We start from the raw sequence: 25946 nt of genomic DNA, 5'->3' as shown, positions 1-25946 counted from the left end.
AAATATACACACAAATAAATAGCAAATATGAATATGACTTATTAATTACTTGTGACAATACTTAATTTCTATATCTCCGTTATGAAGCTTTCACCTAAAGGCCTATTGCACTGTCCCTAAATATGTACAGAGATCTATGCCAGTATGAGTTATAAACACAATTTCTTTGATGTATTACCTGTCCTATATGAATATATAAGACTTAAGTGACCACACTAGATCTCAGCATTTGAAACATTTTCTGTGCCATAAAGTCTTATTTTATGTGTTGTTATTATTTTTTTAACTTGTGATTAGGCCATAATCGTGACATAGGAACAGAGTGGTTTTACAGGACAATACTAAAAAGCAGCATTTGCATTAATAAAAATGTATTGCATAGGTGCATTTTTGCATACTTATAAATAACCTCATGTAGAGTGTATCTTATCGCCAATGTGAAAAATGTGTTTATTATTTATTTATCCAAACCAATGTATGTATTGTAAATTGAACATATAGGGGCTGAGGCTTAGTTGAGGATACACCCGTTTGCGTAATGTAAATTATGGAAATTTGTATCATTCATGCTCATCAAAACAAATATATGCCTATGTCTGTATGCAGATTTGCTAGCTGTGCCTACTTGCACTTGGAGAGGTGGTACTCAAGGTATTGTCATATGGGGGAAAAATTACAGCTCTGGTGGGCGAAACAGTCCAGACAGAGAACCCCAGCCATACAAAGTAGTTTTAATATGTCATGCTGCAATCAAGAGTCTTCAAAAAATAACTTGTACTCAAACTCAGACTTAATACAGTAATGGCATGTTTTTATAACTGTGAACTGATTCAGAGCCAAATAGAGGTGTATATAAGCCTGTCAGTAGCCATATTATTTGTGGGTGTCGACAGCTGGTCCAAATACACACTGATGATGATGATGATTGCCAGCACTAGCTAATCACTTCCGATTGTCTAATTGTGAATTAACCACAGATGCTGATAGGTACATTCTTCATTGATCGTACACAGTGGCGGAAGTGGGCTGGTATATGTGGGTATGCCATACAGCTACTTGTCTTACTGCCTTCATTGTAAATCTATCACATTCCATTCACTTACATTTTCCATACCACCACATCTAAATTTCAACTTTGACCACTGATCATACATATATCATATGATTTTGAGGATGTATTTTAAATTTATAAACAATATCTGATTTATTGTGGAGTTTTTTTTCTACTTAAACCAAACGTAATAGAGAGTAAGTTTTTTGCTTATAAAACAAATGGTAACAAACTTTTTTTCAACTTTGAAAAAAAGCAAAGCACGTGTCACCTGTAGACCGTCGTTTTGATGGTAACAAGGAAATAAGACTCCAAAATAATGTAATGAACTCTCATACATAGTAAGATAGCAGCCGCCTGATATTTTTCCAAATATGTTACTAAGTGGTCAGCCCTTCAAGCAGTGGCGGACCTGGGGGGAAATCCCCTCCCCCCGGCAGCGCAAGCATACCTTTAAATTGCGTCCAAGAAGCCGATCAAAACGGAGAAGGAGCTGCGCCAAATAATCCAGGACGGGGGCAAATGGACCCAGCCAATCAGGATGAAAGAGGGGCATGACTATGCTAAATCGAACCCCCCACCCCCCCCCAAAAAAAAATAAAGTCTAGGTCCGCACCTGCCTTCAAGCCCCAGAGTGATGCTGTATATGCTTTTGAGCAGAATTGTAAATTAGAAAGTTTAAGAAAGAAAAACAAACATCATCCTGTCCTTAACTTTAGCCAAATTAACCTAAAATTAGGGATGTGCACCGGCGACTTTGAGTTCTCGTGTTTTGTGTTTTGGATCCGGATTTTCGTTATTTTTGGGGTTCGGATTTGTCTCGCAAAACACTTGACGAAAGGTCTCGGTTCGGATTTAAGGTTTTGGATTCGGATTTTTTTTGAAAAAAACATAAAAAGTTTAAAAATCAAGTTTTTGGGCTTATTTTCACTCCTAGGCTATTATTAACCTCAATAACATTCAATAACAAGCATTTCCACTAATTTACAGTGTATTCTGAACACCTCACAATATAGTTATTAGTCCAAAACGTTGCAACAAGGTATCTTTCTGGACTGCGTAGAGGAGTGGGTCACCACAATATATATTAAAAACCCTGAACTTTTATGATTCGCACCAATAAATGTACCTGGACTGCGTAGAGGAGTGGGTCACCACAATATATATTAAAAACCCTGAACTTTTATGAATCGCACCAATAAATGTACCTGGACTGCGTAGAGGAGTGGGTCACCACAATATATATAATAAGAAAACCATCAACTTGTTTGATTCGCACCAATAAATGTACCTGGACTGCGTAGAGGAGTGGGTCACCACAATATATTAAAAACCCTGAACTTTTATGAATCGCACCAATAAATGTACCTGGACTGTGTAGAGGAGTGGGTCACCACAATATATATAATAAGAAAACCATCAACTTGTTTGATTCGCACCAATAAATGTACCTGGACTGCGTAGAGGAGTGGGTCACCACAATATATTAAAAACCCTGAACTTTTATGAATCGCACCAATAAATGTACCTGGACTGCGTAGAGGAGTGGGTCACCACAATATATATAATAAGAAAACCATCAACTTGTTTGATTCGCACCAATAAATGTACCTGGACTGCGTAGAGGAGTGGGTCACCACAATATATTAAAAACCCTGAACTTTTATGAATCGCACCAATAAATGTACCTGGACTGCGTAGAGGAGTGGGTCACCACAATATATTAAAAACCCTGAACTTTTATGAATCGCACCAATAAATGTACCTGGACTGCGTAGAGGAGTGGGTCACCACAATATATATAATAAGAAAACCATCAACTTGTTTGATTCGCACCAATAAATGTACCTGGACTGCGTAGAGGAGTGGGTCACCACAATATATTAAAAACCCTGAACTTTTATGAATCGCACCAATAAATGTACCTGGACTGCCTAGAGGAGTGGGCACTGGGCACCACAATAAAATATATAAAAAACCTTCAACAGGTCTGCATTACACTACACATACGGCTGCTCCTCCATCCTCTCCATCATATACATGTTGGAGTTTTAGCGTGTGACAACCTCTTGTTTTTGATAATGTCAGTGCATTTTGAATATTTTTCAATTTGCCCCACACCACTGAATGTACTTTATCTATGATACGCATCTATCTATCTTGACTGCGTAGTGTGGTGGCCCCGGTACACAATTTGGTACCGAGGCCACAATATAATTAAAAAACCCTCCACGTGTCAGAATTCCACCAAACAAGTATCTGGACTGCGTAGTGGGGTGGCCCCGGTACCCAATTTGATACCGGGGCCACAATACCTCCTCCAAACATGGTACAGACAATTCGTCATTGAGATCCCATCAAGTATGTTAAAGACAGACAGGGTCGAAGTGTTATTGGTTGACTTTGTAAACCAAAAAACTGTCCCTGTTGCACATAGTCGTGCAATGAAGACTGACTTTTTCATTTAAAGGCACCATCTTTCAAGTGTAGTGTTTGTAAGTCTAAGTCATATTATACTTTTGGTAAAATTGGTTTATTTTGTTCCTCTTTATGGTAACTACTAATAGAATTAAAGTATTAAATAGAAGCGGCAGTTCCTCTTTATGGTAATTAGTAATAGAATTAAAGTATGAAATAGAATTAAAGTATTAAATAGAATTAAAGTATGAAATAGAATTAAAGTATTGAATAGAATTAAAGTATTAAATAGAGTGGTATAGAGTTGTAGTGTGGTATAGATAGAGTGGTCCCCACAATATAATAATAAAACCCTCAACTGGTCTGAATTCCACCAAACAAGTATCTGGACTGCGTAGTGTGGTGGCCCCGGTACACAATTTGGTACCGAGGCCACAATATAATTAAAAAATTGGGCATCAACTGTCACCGTTGTTTAATATCTGATACACCTAAATATGGACTGCACAGTGGAGTGGCGCCGGTAGTAAATTTGGTGCCGGGGCCACAATACCTCCATCAACCCTCTAAATCCCACTCCACTGATGGCGGACAGCGGGCGCACGTCTAACACCAACATTGCAGTTACAGCCGCAGTTATACGCTTTGCAATAGGGTGACTACTATCGTATTTTGTGGTCATGGCAAACGACTGTTGGACGGTCAATTGTTTTGTGAAAGACTTAGCGGTCTTACGACTTCCCCTCTGGGAAGATGACCGACTAACAGCAGCAACAGCAGCAGTGGCAGTAGTAGGCGTACCGCTGCAGGATTCCTCGGATGAATCCCGTATTGAGGAGGACTCAGTCTGGCTGCTGACTTGGGCTGCAGGACTGAATCTGATGGAGATTGTGGAGGAAGTTGACGAGGAGGGTGTTGCTGGTGTGTATCCAACTGGACCACGGGATTTAGGTGTCCCTGTACCGATGAGGGTCCTAGCCCCAGTTCCTGAACTAACCACTGAACTATGAAGGTTATTCAGGTGACGTATAAGGGAGGATGTTCCTAGGTGGGCAAGATCCTTACCCCTGCTTATTTGAGCTTTACATAAGCTACATATGGCCATACATTGGTTGTCTGGATTTGGATAAAAATAACTCCAGACCGAAGAGGTGCATTTTTTGGTCTTCTGACCAGGCATGACGATGGGCTTTTTCATCCCATGGACATCAGCTGTTTCCCCCCCTGGTGCCTCATTTACAATAACCACATCACCATCCTCATCATCAAGTTCCTCCACAGCGCCAGCTACATCATCAATAGCCTCCTCCCGAGCCACCTCTTCCCGTACAGTGATGGGAAGGTCAGGCTTGACAACCACCAACATCCTTGGACTCGCCTTGTGGATTTGTGATAATTTCTCTTTAGAAGGCAGAGTTGTTTGCTGTTTTGTTGCTGACAGCATAACTCTCTTCAATTTTTTGTAGGGGGGGGAGGAGGAGGAGGGCTAAGATCCGTGGGTGAAGCTGAACCACTAGTCATGAACACGGGCCAGGGCCTAAGCCGTTCCTTGCCACTCCGTGTCGTAAATGGCATATTGGCAACTTTACGTTTCTCCTCAGATGATTTTAAGTTTCTCTTTTTGCTACTTTTTCTTAACTTGGGCTTTTTGGATTTTACATGCCCGGTACTACGAGATTGGGCATCGGGCTTGGAAGACGACGTTGATGGCATTTCATCGTCTATGTCATGACTAGTGGCAGCAGCTTCAGCATTAGGAGGAAGTGGGTCTTGATCTTTCCCTACTTTATCCTCCAAATTTTTGGTCTCCATTATATGTAGCACAAGATACTGCAGAATGTGTGAACTTGGTAATATTGCAGTACCAATGGACTTATACTGCTGTATTGGTTTTGCAAATTTGGTTATAATTATTATATTTATTTATTTTTTTTAATTTTTTATTTTTTTTTACTTTTTTTTTATTTTTAAAAAACTTGGGAATAATGGGGAAATAACTATGCCCTTAGAAGCACAGAGCACAGGACACAGCACCACTGGACTGAACAGGACACGGCACAGGACCCAGCAGCACTACGGAACTCAGCAGGACACAGCACAGGACACAGCACCACTGGACTGATACTGCAGAATGTGTGAACTTTGTAATATTGCAGTACCAATGGACTTATACTGCTGGATTGGTTTTGCAAATTTGGTTATAATTATTATATTTTTTTTTTTTTTTAAATTTTTTATTTTTTTTTACTTTTTTTTTATTTTTTAAAAACTTGGGAATAATGGGGAAATAACTATGCCCTTAGAAGCACAGAGCACAGGACACAGCACCACTGGACTGAACAGGACACGGCACAGGACCCAGCAGCACTACGGAACTCAGCAGGACAGAGCACAGGACACAGCACCACTGGACTGATACTGCAGAATGTGTGAACTTTGTAATATTGCAGTACCAATGGACTTATACTGCTGGATTGGTTTTGCAAATTTGGTTATAATTATTATATTTTATTTTTATTTTTTTAATTTTTTTTTACTTTTTTTTTTAAAAACTTGGGAATAATGGGGAAATAACTATGCCCTTAGAAGCACAGAGCACAGGACACAGCACCACTGGACTGAACAGGACACGGCACAGGACCCAGCAGCACTACGGAACTCAGCAGGACAGAGCACAGGACACAGCACCACTGGACTGATACTGCAGAATGTGTAAACTTTGTAATATTGCAGTACCACTGGACTTTTACTGCTGAATGTGTGAACTTGGTAATATTGCAGTACCAATGGGCTTATACTGCAGGATTGGTTGTGCAAATTTTGTGGTAATTAAAAAAAATTAAAGTAGTTTTTGGTATTTTTTTAAAAAACTTTTTTTTATTTTTTTAAACACAGGGGAATATTGGGGAAATAACTATGCCCTTAGAAGCACAGAGCACAGGACACAGCACCACTGGACTGAACAGGACACAGCACAGGACCCAGCAGCACCACTGACCTCAGAAGGACAGAGCACAGCACACAGCACCACTGGACTGATACTGCAGAACACAGCACAGCACAGCACAGCACAGCACAGAACTAAACAGCACAGCACAGAACTAAACAGCACAGCACGAGATCTACCAGGACAGAGGACCACCTAACACACCCTCCCTCTACCCTGATCAATGCCCGAGTGAAGATGGCGGCGACTAGCGGGGAATTTATAGGATCCGAGTATCGCGAGATCCGACAACGGGATTATGAGTCAGAGCCTCAGTTTCAGATTTGAATTTGGCGCCAATACCCGGATCTCTCTCGGATCCGACTCGGATCCGCAACGTTCAGGTGGGCTCGGATTTCATAAATCCGAGTGCGCTCATCCCTACCTAAAATATTAAATTTCCTTCATCTTGGGCAGTTGCCCCTCTCGCACATCCTTAGTTACAGTCCTGCTTTTGAGGAGTAACATGCCAATTATGTTGTATATTGCTGGTTATGTATATACAGGCATAGTTACCAGCATGTTAATATGGTTTCCAGGAATACGTTGCTGCTGAGCCTGTGCATCCAAGCAGCCATGCCTGATATTGCCTCAGTGAACTTTGGAGTCCTACAATCCCCATCCAGTCATGCTTATGGAGTTTGATCAGGGGAGGGCTGGCAAATTTTATCCCAGAAGGGCAAGACTCAGCTCAGCAACCTATGAGGAACATGTGAAAGGTAAAAAAAATGCAGGTAACCCAGTGACCCAGCCCAGGGTAGCCCCTCTATAGGACTAGTTGGGGAAGGGGGCATATGCCCCCTAGCGCCTGAGTTTTATTATAACATGCCGTTTTTATAGTCTTCAATAAGTATTAACTTATAAAGCCCTAAGAATTCATGTCAAGAACTTCATAACATATGAACACAAAAATGAATGTCATGGTGCAGTTATGCAACGTTGAACATCCCAGGCACAAATCTTTAAACCTGGAATTATCTCTGAAACTAAAGATAGTGGAAAGGTTTGGTGCACGGCCATGTACAGTACCTGTCAGTGTACTGTACTGATAACAGTAGAGTGAACGAGTGCCCATGAATGGGTTCCTCCCCTCCTCTATGCTGAGACTCGGGGGCGCGCACAGGAAGTCTGGCGGGATCGCGCTGGGTACGCTGATCGTGGACATGTCGGCTCGTTAACTGCACAGAGGAACAGCTAAGGATCTGGGTGAGAGATCTGGGGGGGAAACAGCGGGACTGGGACATCGGTGGGAAGAGTAACAAAGTAGCATACAGTCTACACGTACACAAATAACTAACTATGCTAACTTGTGTGAATGCAGACTGTAGCGGTGTACACACAACTGTGTACTAACTTGTGAGCGGTGGATATTAACATCAGTTTATATTGTTTTTAGTGCAGATGTGTACGTGAAGCACTGCAGGTGTACAGTGGCACTGAGTATGTAAGCAGCTGTGTGTATGTGTTAATGAAGATGAGTGTAGTACTGGCGACGAGTGCTCACAGCTGTATGCTAACTTCTGCCACTGTTCTGTATGATAATATACAGTACACAACTGAATACAAAGCACTGTGTGAGTGTACATGGGCAACCAAATATGTATCTAGTCCAATCTCCCAGAGTATCTATCTCACATGTATAGGAGTATGCCCTGCTCGGCATAGCTGGGACTTGTAGTGGCTGCAGAGCCACAGGTTACCTATGAATACTAACTTTATACAGTATATTGTTTAGGTCACGTGGTGTTTCTAAGTACTCGCTTATATTTAACCTAAATGTTTACAACTAATAATCCTGTCATAGTGGCCTTTTTTTAGACCTTATAGTAAATGTCTTTATTTCAACTACTTTTTACTTAAATTTGATTTTCCAAAACACTTTAAAAGTTTGTTTAAAAAAATATCCAATTATTACAGTGTAAATTGTGAGGTTGTTGCTGTTCTCAGCAACAACCTCACAATTTACCTCACAACCTTGACAATGCAGTGTAATGTGTGTTGTTTGTTTTGGTTGCTCTGAAGCATGTGTGTGTTGTGTCAAAAACAAAAGTGTAATGATCTAGCCCAAGTATTGTTGGTGAAGTCCAATAAGAGGATGATTGCTGTCCACTGTACAGCTGATTTTTCATTTGTGACACCCACCATAAGCTACTATTCATGTATTAATTTTTACACCTCTTTGAGAGGCTGTTCCAAACGGGTCTATGGCACACTAACTGATAAAAAGTTGTCCATGATGAGTCAGGAGTAAAACCTTCTTACAGTAAAATAATATTTTGATTTTGAACTTTGTGGTAAAAGAGTCTGTAAAAAAAAAAAGTACGATTATTTGCTGACTAGATGTTGGTTTTGTATAGAAGAGGCAGTGAAAGCAAAAATTAGTGATGAGATACACTTTATAGGCCACAAACTGGGCCTCAATCTATGTACGCTGCAGTTCTGGATATCAAGGATATAAATATACAAAAGACTGTATGGACTTCAGAAGGTTGGTCACCGATGCTCACCAGGTTTCATACAGATATGTTTTCCTTTTCTTTTTTTTATTAATAATAATAATAATAATAATAATGATAATAATAATGATAATAATAATAATAATTATTATTATTTTAATTATCCCTGGCTTTCTCGTGATGGATGCCAATATATAGTCAGCCATCTTTTCAAACAGAGAACTGATGTTTTCAATATTTATTTATTTTTCTAAGTGGAACTGTTTTTGTTATTTTTTTGTCGTTTGTTTTGGCAATTACAGGTAGCACTATGCAGTTACAGTTTTTGTCAGTCTTATATCTTACTGGCTGTGCATTGTTTCTGTTGTATGACATTTTCTTTGCACCATAACAATTGATTTTTGCTGGGATTATGTCGGTTGACTGGAAATACTTTAGACTGGCTTTTGAACATACAGGTTTGACATGCAGTTAACTTGCGGGTTTACTGGCATTCAGGACGTTAATGGTGGTCAATCGATTAACCTCTCAACGTGTTAAACCCATTGACAGGATCAGACCGCATTCAGAAACTCATTGCATTTCCTAACTTTAATTGTAGTTTCAAAGTAATCTTTTGGAATAGTGAAAAGACTTGATTCGGATGTACGAAGGAAAAGGCTTAGGCTGGGTACACACTCCTGGAAAATTCTAACGCTGCTATAGTTTTAGCGATATTTTCCAACAACAGAAAAGTCCCGATCAGCATGCAGATTCATATGTACATGTTATCTGTCATAACCATCGGCTGAAAAGATCATGACTCTGTAAACTCTATGGAGATCCTGAACATGAGTGTATACACACTGCAGGATTGGAATGACATAGTTCCATCGTTGAACGAGGCTTTTAATTCCATTTAAAAATTTAATTCAATGATAAAATGGGCTTTGGAACGATAATAATTAATCGTTACAGGGTACACACTACTGTGATATTGGGCCAACTGGTTGTTTATCGTCTGAATGGCCCAATAATCTGCTGAAAACACTGTAGTGTATACTCTCAACGCATCCTCCCATTCTGTGGAATTCCCTCCCTCGCACAATAAGACTTTCCTCTAGTCTTCAAACCTTCAAGCGTTCTCTGAAAACCCACCTCTTCAGACAAGCTTATAATATTCCGCAACCACTCTCTTAATCTCCTTAGGTTATCCTATTAGCACCCTCTACACAGTTCATACAAGACTACAACAACCGTCTGACCCCCTGACCAACATTGCTGTGTGACTGATCATATGGCCTTCTAAATACTTTTTACCTTTGCATTCTAGCTGGACCAGTATGCAATATGATGTAGCACTTACCCTTGTGTATCAAACGCCCATTATCCCATAGATTGTAAACTTGCGAGCAGGGCCCTCTTATCTTTCTGTATGTATTACTCAGTATTGTTTTATTGCCATTTGTTCCCAATAGTGAAGTGCTACTGAATTTGCTGGCGCTATATAAATAAATGATTATTATGTTGTAGAAGTATGACGATCTGCAAATTTGTTTCACGTAGGGCAGATGAATCAGGTTCCTTTTTTTTCCCTTGAAATATACAGCATTTAGAGAGAAACCTTTTCTGATAACCAAGCAATGAAGTGGTGAACCTGTAGAATTTTATTTTCTGCTAGGTGAAAAAACAGTTTCATCCTTACAGGGAAATAGTACACTTCCATGTGTTATTCATCTGTGCACACCTTCATTGCACAATCCCTAACTTGCCTGACACACGCAGTATTTTTGCATGTAGTAAGTAAGCTGCCTTTTCCTTGTTATGGCCCCACCTAAAATAGTTGAAAACAATATGGGGGATCCTGCCAGTTTAGGCAGCTAAACCGAGCCATGGTGAGGAGTTTGCATTCTTCAGCCGGTAACATTGGATATCTCCACATCAGTTGCTTTCCATATGCATTTCAGTTCTAACACTTAACATTCACACTTTGGCAGAGGTTTTATCTGTTTCATCAGCTGTGTCAACACATCTCATGACTAAAAAAGAAACGCACACAGCTACACACACTTTATTTAACACGTTGAGTGTTCAGCGTTTACAGGAAGCATTTGCTGGTAGGTGTCATAGGGACTTTTATGCACTTCAGCAGATAGTGTATATGTCCTACAATTGCCTACATCATACGTAAGGAAAACAGTTGCCCTGCAAGGTTTGTTCATTCTGTCAACTCTTGGATAATAGTATTTTATTATCTAGAAAGATATGAAGTAATGCAGACGTTGCGGCATGATGCTTCGGTAAGCCAGTTCGCGAGGGCTCGCAGACCATTGTGCAAAAAAAATACTGTTTCTTTTGCCATCTTAAGTACAATCTTAAGCGTCGTTTAGATGCTTGAAAAATAGAGTGGGTGTTAACTTAATAATGATAGGTTGTTAAGGATCATTTGTGTGTTGGATTTAGCTTTTTTTCTCGGTACAGCTATTTATATTTGGATATACTATTTGTTTTTGGACTGAATGTTTCTTAGCTTTGCATATTTTTAACCCTTCCACTAACTGTCAACGAACTGGTTAAGGTGAGGACTTTAATAGTCCTCGTGTTTTCCTTTTTCGGAGCTGAAAAATGTGGCAACTGTCCATTGGTTTTGGAAATAGCTGAAATTCCCCTGCAACTTTTTTTTTTTGGACTTCTCAGAAATACAGCCATGGGATGAAAACGGAGACCTCTGGTTCTCCGGTCTTTTGAGGGTCTAGATAACTTTACCGTTATATTATGTGGTTTGGCCAATATAGAATACAATAAATGGTTTTAACATTATTTTTGGTGGGTGAAAAAAAGATTAAATATTTCTTTTCTTTCTCATTTTAAGCACCAGGCTTATAAAAATGTCTGTGGTTTAAGCTCCACTTAGAAATAATTATTAGAAAAAAAAATCATACATTCTTTAACAAGCTTAAACAGCTGCGTGTCAATACAGCAGGAAAGAGCGTGGACGCCACTTGTATTGGTGGCCCTCTAATTTTCAAAATGGCCACACATTACTCTTAATCTCAGTAATAAGTTAAAACTGGTGGTAATCGCTTAGCCGATGACGATAACACCGACACAGACCACACCTACAAGAAAAAAATGATTTAATGAAAAAACGACAGGTATATTGACAGACGTACCTTAAAAACAACTATGGACATCTCCGATGTCAGCAGAAGAGGGTTAACAGGACCTCCTTCCGATTGGCCGGCTCTCCGGCAGTACTGTGTGACGTCAATGCGCCCTTCATGCCTTTACATTTAAAGTGGCAATGTCGGGACCCTGTCTAAACAGTGTCCCTGCAGGGTCCCGACGTTGCCTCTTTGAATGTAAAGGCATGAAGGGCGCACTGACGTCACACAGTACTGCCGGAGAGCCGGCCAGTCGGAAGGAGGTCCTGTCAGCCTTCTGCTGCCATCGGAGATGTGCACAGTCCTGTTTAAGGTACGTCTGTCAATATCGTCATCGGCAACCCGTACCCCGCCCGTTAAAACCATACATATCATTAAAGAAAGAGACTCCTATCTGTAATAACACATCAGCAGGCATTTTGATCAAGTGTTATACACGCTATAATAAACAAATCTGACCAGAAAGCAGGAACATCTGGGGACTGCAGGTTAAGGCTCGGAAAGCCGCGTGCGATCCTAGGTCAACCTATTGCCCATTACTACTGCAGACTGTATTCAGATGTGCATAACTGTAACATATATAAATGCACTTTGTTCTACAGTAACGATTTTCATTTCTTAGTTTTACTTTCACTTCAGGGTTTTTTGTAAAATAAGATTTGCAAAAATGTGTTTTTTTCCGCATTGATATTTTTGGACCGACATACAAGTGGAAGTGTCACTTAGTATGAAGAAATGCTATAGCACGCTCTTCACTGTTTATACAGAGGTACTTCTATTGCTGGTGGTCACCCATAGTGCCTACACAACAGTGAGGCAGATATTTTATGGGTTGAGCCACTGATCATGAAATTCAACTTATTAATTGACCTCCAATTAGTGACATCACTGAAGCCTAGTGAATTGATAGGCTGCATTCTCCTGAATCCCGGCCACAGGATGGAAATCCGCTACAATAGCTTAAAAAGTTTCTGCAGCCTAAATATGTTCCATCTGCTCTTAATGAGGCTGCTGGATAGAGAACTAGTCAGTGAGCAGTTACTACAGCCACCTGGATATTCATACTGATGTCAATTTATACAGCAGCTTTAGCTGTAAATCGTATATGTGTATGTTTACAGAAAGCTATACCCTAGTGGTTTTTTAACAAGGCAAGGAATTGTGATCAAAATCCCCAATCTTCTCATGACAGTAGAACTAACGTACGCTGAAGACCTCAAGGAGGAAGACACTTTTTGTTGGATCCATCTCATTTTATATCTCCGGTGGAACTGCTATCAGCGTGGTCAAAGAAATCATTAGCAGTTTGTTAACGGAAGAATACAGTCAGGATTCCTCAAAGTAGAAGGAATATTTCATAATTTTTACCCGTTCATCAGTCTGTAGTTGAGATTCCTGTCTGTGCACTTTTAGCAAATCACAGAATTGCGATTTACATGGGTGATTTGGCAGCGTTTATTGCTAAGAGAAGCTGTGCTATAAAAACTACATATATTATTTATTTGACCAGTTACTTTTTGGCTATTCCAGACAAGCTACTTAACAAAATAAGAATTACTTCATTAAATAGCTCAACAGTGATCTCCCCAGGAAAGTTTGCCAGTTGGCATTAAGAAGTAGCTGGGTGGGGGCAGTTGTAGTACTTTGCAATAATATTGAAAAATGTTGGAGGTTATTGGCCACACCTGCCAGGACTGTAGTTCTCACATAGTGCTTGTTATAATAGAATAAACAATTGTTTCTCCTATTATAATAGGGCTCTGTTGGTCTCCAAGAGCCGGGTGGGCAAGTATTAACAGCCGGGTGGAGCACCTGGGAAATAGGTGCTGGGGAGAACACTGCTCAAATAACACCTAACTAGTGCAGACAATCATGGCTGAAGAAATGCCAGGCACCCAATTTGTCTAACAAACTGGTGCCCAACTTTTGTTAATCATTTCTGTTGCAGTCAGTGCATGATGCTATTCTTTAGATTCCTAAAAGTTCCTACTGGTTTCTAGATTTGCTTGACCGGATCCTGACTATTGGAAGCAAGTGTCAGATTGATTTCCCATGCCGTTCTATTGAATTATCTATATTTGCCAGGCATCATAAATAATACCAAATGCATAAGTATCAGTTATTTTACATATTTTTCTGCGCTCCTCGGGTTTTCCTTTCTTGTCTAGATTTACTGACTTACAGGAAGAGGAATAAAAAGGAGTTATTTTTGCTAGAGTGTATATTTGGATGTAGTTGAATTCTGCATGGAAGTCCTGAAAGTGGTGCCTCACATACAGGCTTTGTTATTATAAGCAATATGAGATTTCATCTGCATAGCACATACCAAGAACACCTTTAGCTTGCTGTGACTCATCTGCGCACCATATGTCTTTTGAAACTACTACTTAGTATCGTCTGGCAAGGCTTTAAGAAAATAGGCTGTTTGACATACCTAAGCTGAGACTGAAGTTTAAAATTGTACATTATAATACTCTTTTCATTTCCTTTTTTGTTATAGACCCCAGTGAAGCATTCTGAGCAATTTGTCAGATATAAGTGAATCTGAGGTTGTGTGGCTCAGATTTATACATGGTAGAAAATGTATGGATGATGGCATTCATCACATTATGTTAGCGTTGTGTTGAAATAAATGTTTTCTAATCATTCAGTATTGTATACTGCCCACAAAACTACACATAGAATGGAGTCCATCTGGTCTTTGGGTGGTCTGATTTAACAGCCTTACCTAAGTAACCAAGTCTACAGCATCCATCATCATCATCGCCATTTATTTATATAGCGCCACTAATTCTGCAGCGCTGTACAGAGAACTCATTCACATCAGTCCTCCATTGGGGCCTACAGTCTAAATTCCCTAACACCCACACACCCACAGAGAGACACACACAGACTAGGTTCAATTTGTTAGCAGCCAATTAACCTACTAGTATGTTTTTGGGGTGTGGGAGAAAACCGGTGCACCCGGAGGAAACCCACACAAACACGGGGAGAACATACAAACTCCACACAGATAAGGCCATGGTCGGGAATTGAACTCATAGCCCCAGTGCTGTAAGCCAGAAGTGCTAACCACTTAGCCACCATCCACACACAACTATGCAAAAACAGTGAACTTTGGTAAACTTAAAAAAGAAAATGTTAACAAAGTCTTATTCTATTGCAGGAGAGATTTTAAGTGTTTTATTTCACGGATATCTCTGTAACCTTTAATACAAATATATAGACATGCATCTGTGGGATCATCATCATCATCATCATTTATTTATATAGCGCCACTAATTCCGCAGCGCTGTACAGAGAACTCATTCACATCAGTCCCTGCCCCATTGGAGCTTACAGTCTAAATTCCCTAATATATACACACACTCACACAAAGACAGACAGAGAGGGAGACAGACAGAGACTAGGGTCAATTTTTGATTGCAGCCAATTAACCTACCAGTATGTTTTTGGAGTGTGGGAGGAAACCGGAGCACCCGGAGGAAACCCACGCAAACACAGGGAGAACATACAAACTCCACACAGATAAGGCCATGGTCGGGAATCGAACTCATGACCCCAGTGCTGTGAGGCAGACGTGCTAACCACTAGGCCACTGTGCTGCCGACATTGCTCTTGTGCAGTAGAATTCAGTTGTTGTTCAGACCAATAGACCAAAGTGGTGAAGAAATGTGATCTAAGTGACTTTGACCATGAGATGATTGTTGTTGACGAATAGAGAGGTTTGAAACTGCTGATCTCCTGGGATTTTCATTCACAATAGTCTCTAAAAATTAGAGAATAGTGCACAATGGTTCAAGCTGACAGGAAGGTGACAGAAAATCAAATAACCATGGGTTACAACAGTGATATGCAGAAGAGCATCTCTGAATGCACAGCACATGGAACTTTGAAGTGATTGGACTACAGCAGCAGAAGATCACTCCTGACAGCTAAGAACAGGAGGCTACAGTGGGCACAGACTCGCCAAAACTGGACAGTTAAATATTGGAAAAATGTTTCCTTGATTTTTGCTGCAACATGCACATGGTAGGATTAGAATTTGGCGTAAGCAACATAGATCCATTCTGCATTAGATTCAACAGGTGGTAATGGTGTGGGGAATATTTTCTTGGCACACATTAGGCAACTTAATACCAATTGAGCATTGTTTAAATGTCACAGCCTACCTGAGTATTGATGCTGATGGCATCCCTTTATGGCCAGTTTATCCATCTTCTAGCCGCTACTTCCAACAGGATATGCTCCATGTCAAAAAGCACACATCATCTCAAGCTGGTTCCATGAACATGACAATGGGTTCAGTGTACTCCAATTGCCTCCACTTTCCACCAGATCTCACTCTAAGGGGGGTATTCAATTGTTAGCGTTAACTGTAAGCGCTCGAAAAATCTTACCGTTAATACGGTAATTACTTGCGGAAGCGAGTAAGTACCGTATTAACTGTTTACGCGCGCAAAATTACCTAATAATATTACGTTTTTTTCGAGCACTCGTTTTTTTGTGTTTTAGCGCGTTAAAACTAACAATTGAATACCCCCCTAATAGTGCACCTTTGGGATGTGGTGTAACCGGAGATTTAATTTGTCAGCTGCAGTATGAATGTTCAGCTGACAAATTTGCAGCAGTTGTGTCATATGATCATGTCAACATGGACCAGAATCTCTAAGGAATGTTTCCAGCACCATGTTGAATTCAGGCTGTACTGGGGGGCAAAGGAGAGGTTTTACCCAGTACTAGAAAGGTGTATCTTATAAAGTGGCTTGTGTTTGTGTGAAAAACTTCCTCTTCCATATTATTGTAATCCTCCTCTTTCTGGGAAAAAAAATATTGTTTTAAAGTTTAGGTGTTGAATCATATGTGTAACATTTTGTTTGTATAAATTATGTGACAGAAGTTTATATTTTGATGTTTTGCTGTAGCAGATAAAGGAGGGCTGTGTGGAATGTATTAACCATTGATAATTACACTAGTCACTCATAACCTACAAACTATGCTCCTAATCTAAATGATTGAAGGCAGACATAAAACACAAAACATATTTAGTTTGCCTTACAACCTTTATTGTTGTACTTGTACAGGCTGTGACTGGAGAGGACTGACATTTTTCCAGGACTACTGACCTAAACTGAGGTAGCTTGGTTAGCTGGTTTTGCCATATTAATGTATTACACTTCATGTGATCTGTGTACTACTGACTTTAATGCTTAAGGTAGAACTTAATCAATATGTTGAATGTATGGACTTTGTTTGATACCGTAATCTGCCCACATTTGGTTTAGGGTCCTGCTTTATCTGTTTTAATTCTGTATTCATACCCCCTTTCTGATCAGGGCATTGCCCCTGTCCTGTGTACCCCTGACCCTTGCCCCCTAACATGATTGCATTAGTGGACAGATCACTGCCTCCTACAAGATCAGCACCCTCATATCTTGATACAATAAGTCTTGCTTTGAACATTCCAATGATCTAATTTGCTATTGTTTTCGGTACTCTTCAAAATAGTCAAAGTGATGATCAGGAGATTATAGGAGAGCGAATGTAAATACAGTGTCCAACAGTGTAAATTTTGTTAAACTTTTAATACATACAACCTTGTTCACTGCAGTTGTGTAACACAAATAAAAATGTTGTGAATGTCAACACAATGAAGCCATGGCCAACATCCCAGTGATGTTAGAATTACATAGTGGCTAGACAATGCTTGGTCATCCTTAATCACTATATTGATTTGCAGAGTGACTGATGGTGATTGGAATTCTTACATGTTTGTTTACAGTAATCCAGTGAAAGATTGGGGGAATATGTACAAAGTTAATAGCTAAGCTCAGTTATTAGTAGGGTGACAGATCCAGAAAATAAACGCAACTAACAGTTTGTAGCATGGATTGATTGTTTTTTTTTTTGTTTTTTTTTTTTTTAATACATCAACTTTGAGTGCAACTTAAAGAGAAAATGATGCCACTTTTGGACATTCATATTTATCAAAGCCTGTGCATTACTAAGCTGACTAATATACTTGATAATACTGAAGGGTTTATTCTTAACTAAATATTTCCATCATCCTCTTACACTCTGCAACAGGTTGTCGTGCAGAGTGGGAGGTGCCTTTTTTACCTAAACCGCACAGTGACTGGCAGCCTGGCAAACTTGCTTTGCACACATACGCCGTGTGTATTGGTTGATACAGTTTGTGAGCAGGGCCCTCTTACCTCTATGTATTGGTTTATTACTATTTGTTCCCAATTGTAGAGCACTACAGAATCTGCTGGCGCTATATAAATGTTGATGATGATGATACATACACAAGGGTACAGACAGTTATGTCAGACAGCTCAAGTGCCTGAAGAATTTGCTTTTTAGCATGCATCAGATTCCATTAGGACGCTGCCTTAAAGATATTGTAGGTGCAAGTTAGTGCTTCTTAGTGCATTGGAATATCAGGTTAACACTGAACATTTCAGTGTACTTCTATATCTAAAAATGTTTTGGGGGCAGTTTAGTGGTATTTTAAATTGTGGCTTAAGATTGTGGCATCTGATCTTCAGTGCCTATTTTTCTTTTATCATCAATCGTTTTTGTTGAATTTTTTTTTAAGTACATGGGGGGTACAGAAGGAAAAAAAAGGGGGGGGGAGTTCGAACACACCAATATAGCATTTGCAAGTTACAGACAGTATACAATTTATAGTATTCAGTTTACTGTGGAACTTTAAACTAACTCACCAGACCTGGCCTAGGTCTTGGAAAACCCGACATAAACACTCAATCAGGGCGCAACTATTGACAAAGAACCACCAATAGCAGGGGGAGAAGAAGGATTATTTACTGGAGCCCCACCCCCGTCGGTCACGTAGACATGCCATTCAAACCATTTCATCAATGGGGAAGATGGTCTCATTGAATAAGGGACATCTAGTGTTTCCATTTCAAACGCATACTGGACTTTGGTAATTACCTTTGACAGAGAGGGGGGGAGCGGTGCTCTCCATGCCTGGGCTATGGCGGCTCTGGCGGCAATAAGTATATGATTAAACACATAACAGGCCTGTCTCGGGACATGAGGCGGATATACCTGGAGAAGGGCAATCTCGGGGGTCTGAGGAAGATCCAGTTTGGTCACTCTCTTAGCTAGGTCAACAGGGCCTATTTTTCAAACAGGTCCTCCCTAAGGGTTGCTCTTTTGAGCAGAGTGGAGAAGATATACAAAGAGAAGAGTATATATTGCAGTCACTCTGAAATCAGTGCATATACTGACCTTGTGATATTCCTATACTTTCTGCTTTCATGTGAAGAAATGGGATCCGAGAGAGGCTCATCTAATCTAATGCGCAACGTGCATTGACTGCGTACTGCAGGTTTTTGTTTATTTAGTTAATTAATAGAAATGAAGCTTGCATTACTGGATCTGCATAACTTAACGTGTCATGATAGCTGAGGAAAAACAAGGACCGTTCTTGTGCACAAGACCATATGTTAATGTTGTAGCTAACACAATAAGTGGGCATACTCTAGAACTTCTTCCCTTAGGATCATTCCGTGATCTATGGTTTGTTGCCGTCCAGTGTTTTATTTCACAGCTGTCCAGCAGTTTCAGTGATGGATGTGGCCCTCCAAGGTGTTTTACGGTCCTACCTGCTTTCCTAAGAGGCTTAAAACATTATGTTACGTCGGACCAATCTCTTGTGTGATCACATTCTTTCCTGTTTTATAAACAGGAATTTAAGTTACAATCATTATTTTCCTGTTTAAGTTTATACAAGCCAGTTTAACAATGGTCCAGCATGGTGCCTGCTCTTTTGTAGTGATTTTGGTGATTTTGCTCATCAAATTGCACATTATGAAATAGTAGTAGGTAATCGGTTCAACACCCCCCCTAGGCGCAGGGTAAGTGACAAAAGATTTTCGCTAGATGGAAGGTAGCAAAATCAGACCACATAGATAAGTTCTGGTATACAGTCACTGAATCAGTTTTGCTGCAACAGATATAAACTTTACTTATCAAACATAGTAATAGAAACAATGTATGTGTGAACAGAAAATCTTCATAAGAATAGAAAATAAAATAGAAATAAAGTGACTTGATGATGATCCGGATGTAATCTTTTTAGTGTTGGTATAACTTATTATGTCCTCCTGTATCGGTGTTTGGGGCATATTTAACTAATAATCGTGCACTTACCATTAAAAAAACATCCCTCTGTGTGTCCCGCATATTTAAGAAGGATGCATCACAGCAGATATCAAGGATATCTGCTGCTTTGCATTCCTTTTCGTTTTTGGGAGCAGTCACCATTCTACAGTATGGTGACTGCTTCCGGCCGCAATCTAACAAGTTCTGAAAAAAAGTTTTTTTTTCGGAAACTTGTCATAATAATGTACACCAGCTTCAGCTGGCGTACATTATCATAAATGAAAAATGTCAGTGCTGTCAGCTCTGCGCCGAAGAGCAGAGCTGGACAGCACATGTGTGGAGGGATCACATGATCCCTCCCTGTCACTCACCGCTCTGTCTTTGCTACTATAGTTGCAGAGACAGAGCGGAGATGGTTGTGCGCATGTGCAGTTCGAAGAACATGCGCAATTGTGTATGAAGAGGAGCGAAGAACACCTGGAGGAGATCCGGAGACAGCGCATTCCGAAGAGGACGTGTTAAGTATGTTGTTTTAATCACAGAAACAGCAGTTTATCGGAACTGCTGTTACTGTGATCTGTTTTTCATAAATTTGAGAAATAGTTCAATCCTTAACCATGCGATAAGGATTGATAACTATTTTTCATTTTTGCCGAACATTGATAAATGTGCCCCTTTATGCGAGTCGCAATTCAGTTTAGTATAGAAGTACAGTTCCAACGTTATGAAAATAATATTTAGTTCTAAAGTATAAATATTGTTTCTATACCTTCTGGTATACTCACATGTATGTTGGGAAGGCTGTAGCCTTCATTGATGTTCTTGTTGCGATTCTGGATCTTCCATTCCAAAACTTCTGCTTTCTCTCTCTGAAAGGGAGGTCCTGGGCTGGGGAGCAGAGACTTGCCACAGAGGTTTTTGATCCTTGTAATTGAACAAGTGCTGTCTGAGCACACATTGGTAGAAGTGTGAAGCGCTGTGCAGTAGCGCTCCGGATTGTATAAAGACGGTATCTGTATTGCCGGTTTGAGAGCTGATAAGACAACCTTTCACAATCTCAAGTCCAATGCATTTCACCCCTCTAGAATTACTGGCTTCTTCAGGGAACTGTCCCCACTAAAGGCAGCACAGACATCATTCCCCTTTACATCGCACATTATGAAAGATTGAATGAAAGGATTCGTGCCTTGTATAAAATTAATTTGCTATGCAGGAGGTAATTTTGTAGATGAATTGGCAGACATATATTCATATTTTTTCAAACTTAGTAAAATACACACTAAAACGTTTTGGTACATGTGAGTTTTAGCTAGTGTATTTTTAGAATAGATAGATCATTATTCTAGAACATTGTTTTGGTAAATGGTATAGAGTATTGGGTAGATTTTTGTTTTTGATTGCGTTAATCAAATATTAGGACTGTGCATCCTCCTGCTCTCTAGAAGTTGTTCTTCAGTGAAATATAACTGGGTTTGATCCTGTTCTACTATATTGTGCTATCTGTTCCCCCAAATGCTATACTTGTACATTGTATACATCTACATGTTCACAGAACATATAATTGCAAAATTGCCATGGGTTTGTTTCCTACCAGGACATTATCTGTATGAGGTTTGCATGTTTTCCCTGTGCTTGCATGTGTTTCTTCTCCTGGTAGGTTAATTGGGCACTGAAAAAAATTAACTCTACTGTGTGTGTGTGTGTATATATGGTAGGGAAGTCAGACTGTAAACTCCAATGTGGCAGGGACAGATGTGGATGATTAAATTAGTCTCCGCATATCTCTAGTATGTTGGTGCAAATATATGCAGTAGACACATGAAAGAAGGGCCAGCAACACAACATGGCAGACCTACTAGACGCAAGCCATGCCCACGTGCCTGCCACGTGGGCATGGGTTATCTTAGACTGATGTGTGCTGTGTATTTTCTGTGGCTGCATAGATGTTATTTACATGTGGTGTCCTGATTGCCTTATTGTCACTGGATACACCTCTCAACTGTTATATATGTGACTATCTGAACCTCTGATGTGATTGGCCTATCCCATTAAAGTCCTATTGTATTTTGAAAATCTTAGTGGGGGATTCAGTTAGAGACCTCATGGCAGAGATTTGACAAAAAGCTTCACTCATTTTTCTGGTAAAGGAGTGGTGATTCCTACCGTAATTGACGACAATGTGCTTCCACTAATGTCCCTGCAACGTTGGCAATTGAATCTCCCCCTTAGCGTGGTGCCTTTTGGATCACAGATAAAGGAGCCAGCCAACACTAGTGCGAGGATTGATTCAGATTGACTGATTATGATACAGATTATGATAATATTCTTGAAGACTCTTCAACTAAACCAACTCTACTTCTAAAATTCCAGTAGTTTCAGCTTGTCAACAGCATGGTAAAAAGCAGTGACAACACCTGTAAGCCACAGTGGAACTTACATTGGGTAGGTGTTGACTACCGTAATTGTTCATAGGAGCCTCAACTGAGGCATTGTGACTGTGCTGTCGTACTACCGAAAACTGTGATCTTGTTATGAGTGCGTTGTGGGAGACTGTGGTACTTTGATAGGGCAAGAAACAGATGAAGGCAATAATCCATTGGTTCATTGCAGAATTATGCCCAAGTAATGTATGTAGCTGTTTCTCCTGTCTATAGAGATATAAGATATGCATAAGTTTTGGGGACCAGGATAAAGCATTTAGAGGCTTGGAAAAATTGGGTACAGTGTGATTAAACATGACGAACGTGGATATAACTAAAATTCATTGATTTGAAATACTGTTACAACAACGTCCCGTTTGATCCGAGGATTGTTACTCATTGGGAATGCTGACCTGTTTTTTTTCAGTATAGTGGCTTTATCATTGTTTCTTGCTGTCTGATTTTGATTTACCCTGATGAGGTCCCTTGTGTTTCTCAGGAAGAGCAAGTGTGGCTGTTGACATGTTTCGCCACCCCCACCATGAATAAAAAAAAGGATTTATGACTGATGGCCTTTTTCCTGATACTGTAATGAGTTTGCTGCTGTATATATGCAACAGCACAGAGGAACGCCTACGGTTTAAAAAGGAAGTAAGACTAATTTATTTTTAGATCTTAAACCCCCCCGCCTAAAAAAATTTCAGAATGTTGAGGTTTCCTATAATAATAACAGCATGTCTTCATTCAAGGATGAACTTCTGCTAAATTATCCTGATTTTGCTATTGGGGTGCAGAATTCTTACCATTCTAATTATTTGGCTTTAGTCTTCTTTTATTTAATATTTCCCCCAAAATACAGATACCTAGAAAGGATTATGTATGTATTATTTTAATGCATAAATGAACCTTTTTGGGTTGTATTTTTATACCAGTTTAACAAATATAACATACGTAAAATCTGTTGCCAAACCAATGATAAAGAACATAACCTGTTTCAGGTTAATGTTTATATACCTCCATGGAGTTAATGTAACTAAATGGATCGTTCCATGCTGAAGCCACTTGATTTGGAACTTGGTTGCAGTCTGTATAAGGCTGATTATTGTATTGCGCTAAGTTCACAGGACAGCTGACCCATCACATCCTGCATATCACGTCCAGGGGCTAGGCAGGAAGTAAGATGAACAGACAGCCAAGTATCCAGGCCAGATTGGTGTCATGTTAGATGTCAGGAAATAACACGGTCACATTGGACCACGACAAGACAAAGTTATCACTGCATTTTTGGCATTGAGTGTCAGTGTTTCTCGTGTCATTGCAGAATCCGAGACTGAGGCCATCTGTGGATAAAATAGTACTGGCTTCTCCCTGAGAGTTGTCTGGTGGGACTGGATTTGTGTGTAGCTTGGAGGATCGAAAAGAAACAACATAGAAACTGCTGCACAAACAGTTTGCATGCTGCATGAGACAGTTTCTTTGTTTGTCTGTATGTTAGGGAACATACTCTAAGAAAATAGAAATTATCTGTAGGGCTCATACATTTTGGCATTTCTATTGTTGCCATACCCTCTAGCATTCCCTTTGTGCTTTTGGAATGTATTGCGTTTTTGCATTTGCCACTGTTGAGTGCATTGGGGTAATAATCTTCAAACCACAAGATACAGTGTTCTTCAAATGCAAGTTAAACTCAAACACATTTATTTTACTTTACATTATGGACCAATTACACATCTTGTTTGTCTACATATTTGTATCTGTAAATATCGGTGAGAAGACTACATATCATTTAAAGACCAAAATAAAACTGGCCAAATTATTTTGAAAAATTTTAGAATGGTTTTTGGCACATTCAAGCTGCTGGATGTATTTTGGACATCGCTTCTATCAGAAAGGGATGTTTTACTTGATGAGTAGTCATGCAGAGTTGTGTAGTTTTTATGTGTAATGAATTTTTCAACCATTTCAGCAGTTCACAGTACATTTACAGGGATGTACTGTTAGAAGAAAAGTAGTGTTGTTGTTGTTGTTATTCAACAATTAATTTTAATAGTGCTCTACAGTAACAGGTGGACTGATTCATTAGGGAACGTAAATGCCGAAACGTACCATATTTTGCGTAAAATTGCACTGTGCATGCTCAGAAATGGACTATACGTCGGAGAACACAGCAACATCCAATTCATTCACCTTCGAACACAAAGGTCACTCACGACCGCCTGTGATTTCACCTTGTATTTCCTTTTTTTGTTCCTAGGCATGATTTGTTATACCTACGGTCTGGCTTTGCGGGACAGTGGGTATAACTTGTGGCACCTTGTCATCATCATTCTCTTATTGATAGCATGTTAAACATAACAAAAACAAAATGAGGAAAAAATGAGGAAGATAAATCTCTCATGTGACACCACCCTTTAAGCGTGAGCAGTGCAGGTTATCAGTGGTTTAAAGTATGAAGCTTTCATAGTAGATTAAAGTGGATACAGCCTTTTGTCTACATTAGGAAATCCTTTTATATTTGAATATGAATTCAATTAGTGATTTTCAGCCATTTAAGTATACCTGTCATTTAGCAGTAATTATTAAGCATGCATTATATATTGGTGTACACTTAAATGGAGACCCTATAACGTTTCACATAAAAACAGAGTCTTACCACCTTTCAGCTTTCATAGCAATGTCAAGAGAAATGTAGGTACTACTTACCATGTATGTATGTTTCTACAATAAACTGCTACTAGAATTTGCTACTTTCTGCTACAAATGCTTCAATCATATATTAATAAAGTGAAAATATTTATATTGCACTCCAGTACTCTGGTTGTTTCTGTTTATTGTTGTAGACAACATTTTCCATTATCCTCAGCCATACCAACCAGGGAAGATTTAGATGAGCCTCATTCACCAACCGCCATTCATATGCTCTATGGTGATACTCTAGTGACTGCATGTCTTTGTTCTGAAATCGTAGGTGGCTTCAAGATTGTGTGACAGTAAAGTGCATAGAGATGTGAATAGTGAAGTTTATCTCTGTGATCAATGATCCTGAAACCACGTACATGTTTTATACACAGCACATATAGAGAGAGATAAAAAAAAAAGTATCAACCAGAGAATCAATTTCCTCTTATAGAAGATGGAGAAAATCCACAACTCATTCTGTATCCTGGGGGTTAAGTCAGTGAATGAGTTAACGATCTTGCTAATGTCACAGACTAAGCAAACCTGTAAGTGAGGGGAATTCAAAAACACCTACCAGTAATACATGCATTAAGTTTTCAATCCTACCTGTGGTTAGACTGGTATTCTCCATTTCCTCCTGAGTCAGACAATCTCATG

General features: G+C 39.6%; 1 protein-coding gene across 3 annotated transcripts in view; it reads left to right on the top strand.

The window, feature by feature from the left end:
• Positions 1-7577: 7577 nt before the first annotated feature.
• The window catches only part of NEK6 (NIMA related kinase 6), a 123446-nt gene continuing 105077 nt past the window's right edge, over positions 7578-25946 (top strand). For 2 of the 3 annotated variants that reach the window (XM_075184718.1, XM_075184719.1), the window contains exon 1: positions 7578-7661. The gene's annotated coding sequence lies outside the window, so the exon portion shown is untranslated. The remainder of the gene's footprint in view (positions 7662-25946) is intronic. The other variant, XM_075184720.1, reaches the window with a different exon arrangement.

Source organism: Mixophyes fleayi, chromosome 9 (genome assembly GCF_038048845.1).
Source record: "Mixophyes fleayi isolate aMixFle1 chromosome 9, aMixFle1.hap1, whole genome shotgun sequence".
NCBI lineage: Eukaryota > Metazoa > Chordata > Amphibia > Anura > Limnodynastidae > Mixophyes > Mixophyes fleayi.
This window is presented reverse-complemented; position numbering and strand designations above follow the sequence as displayed.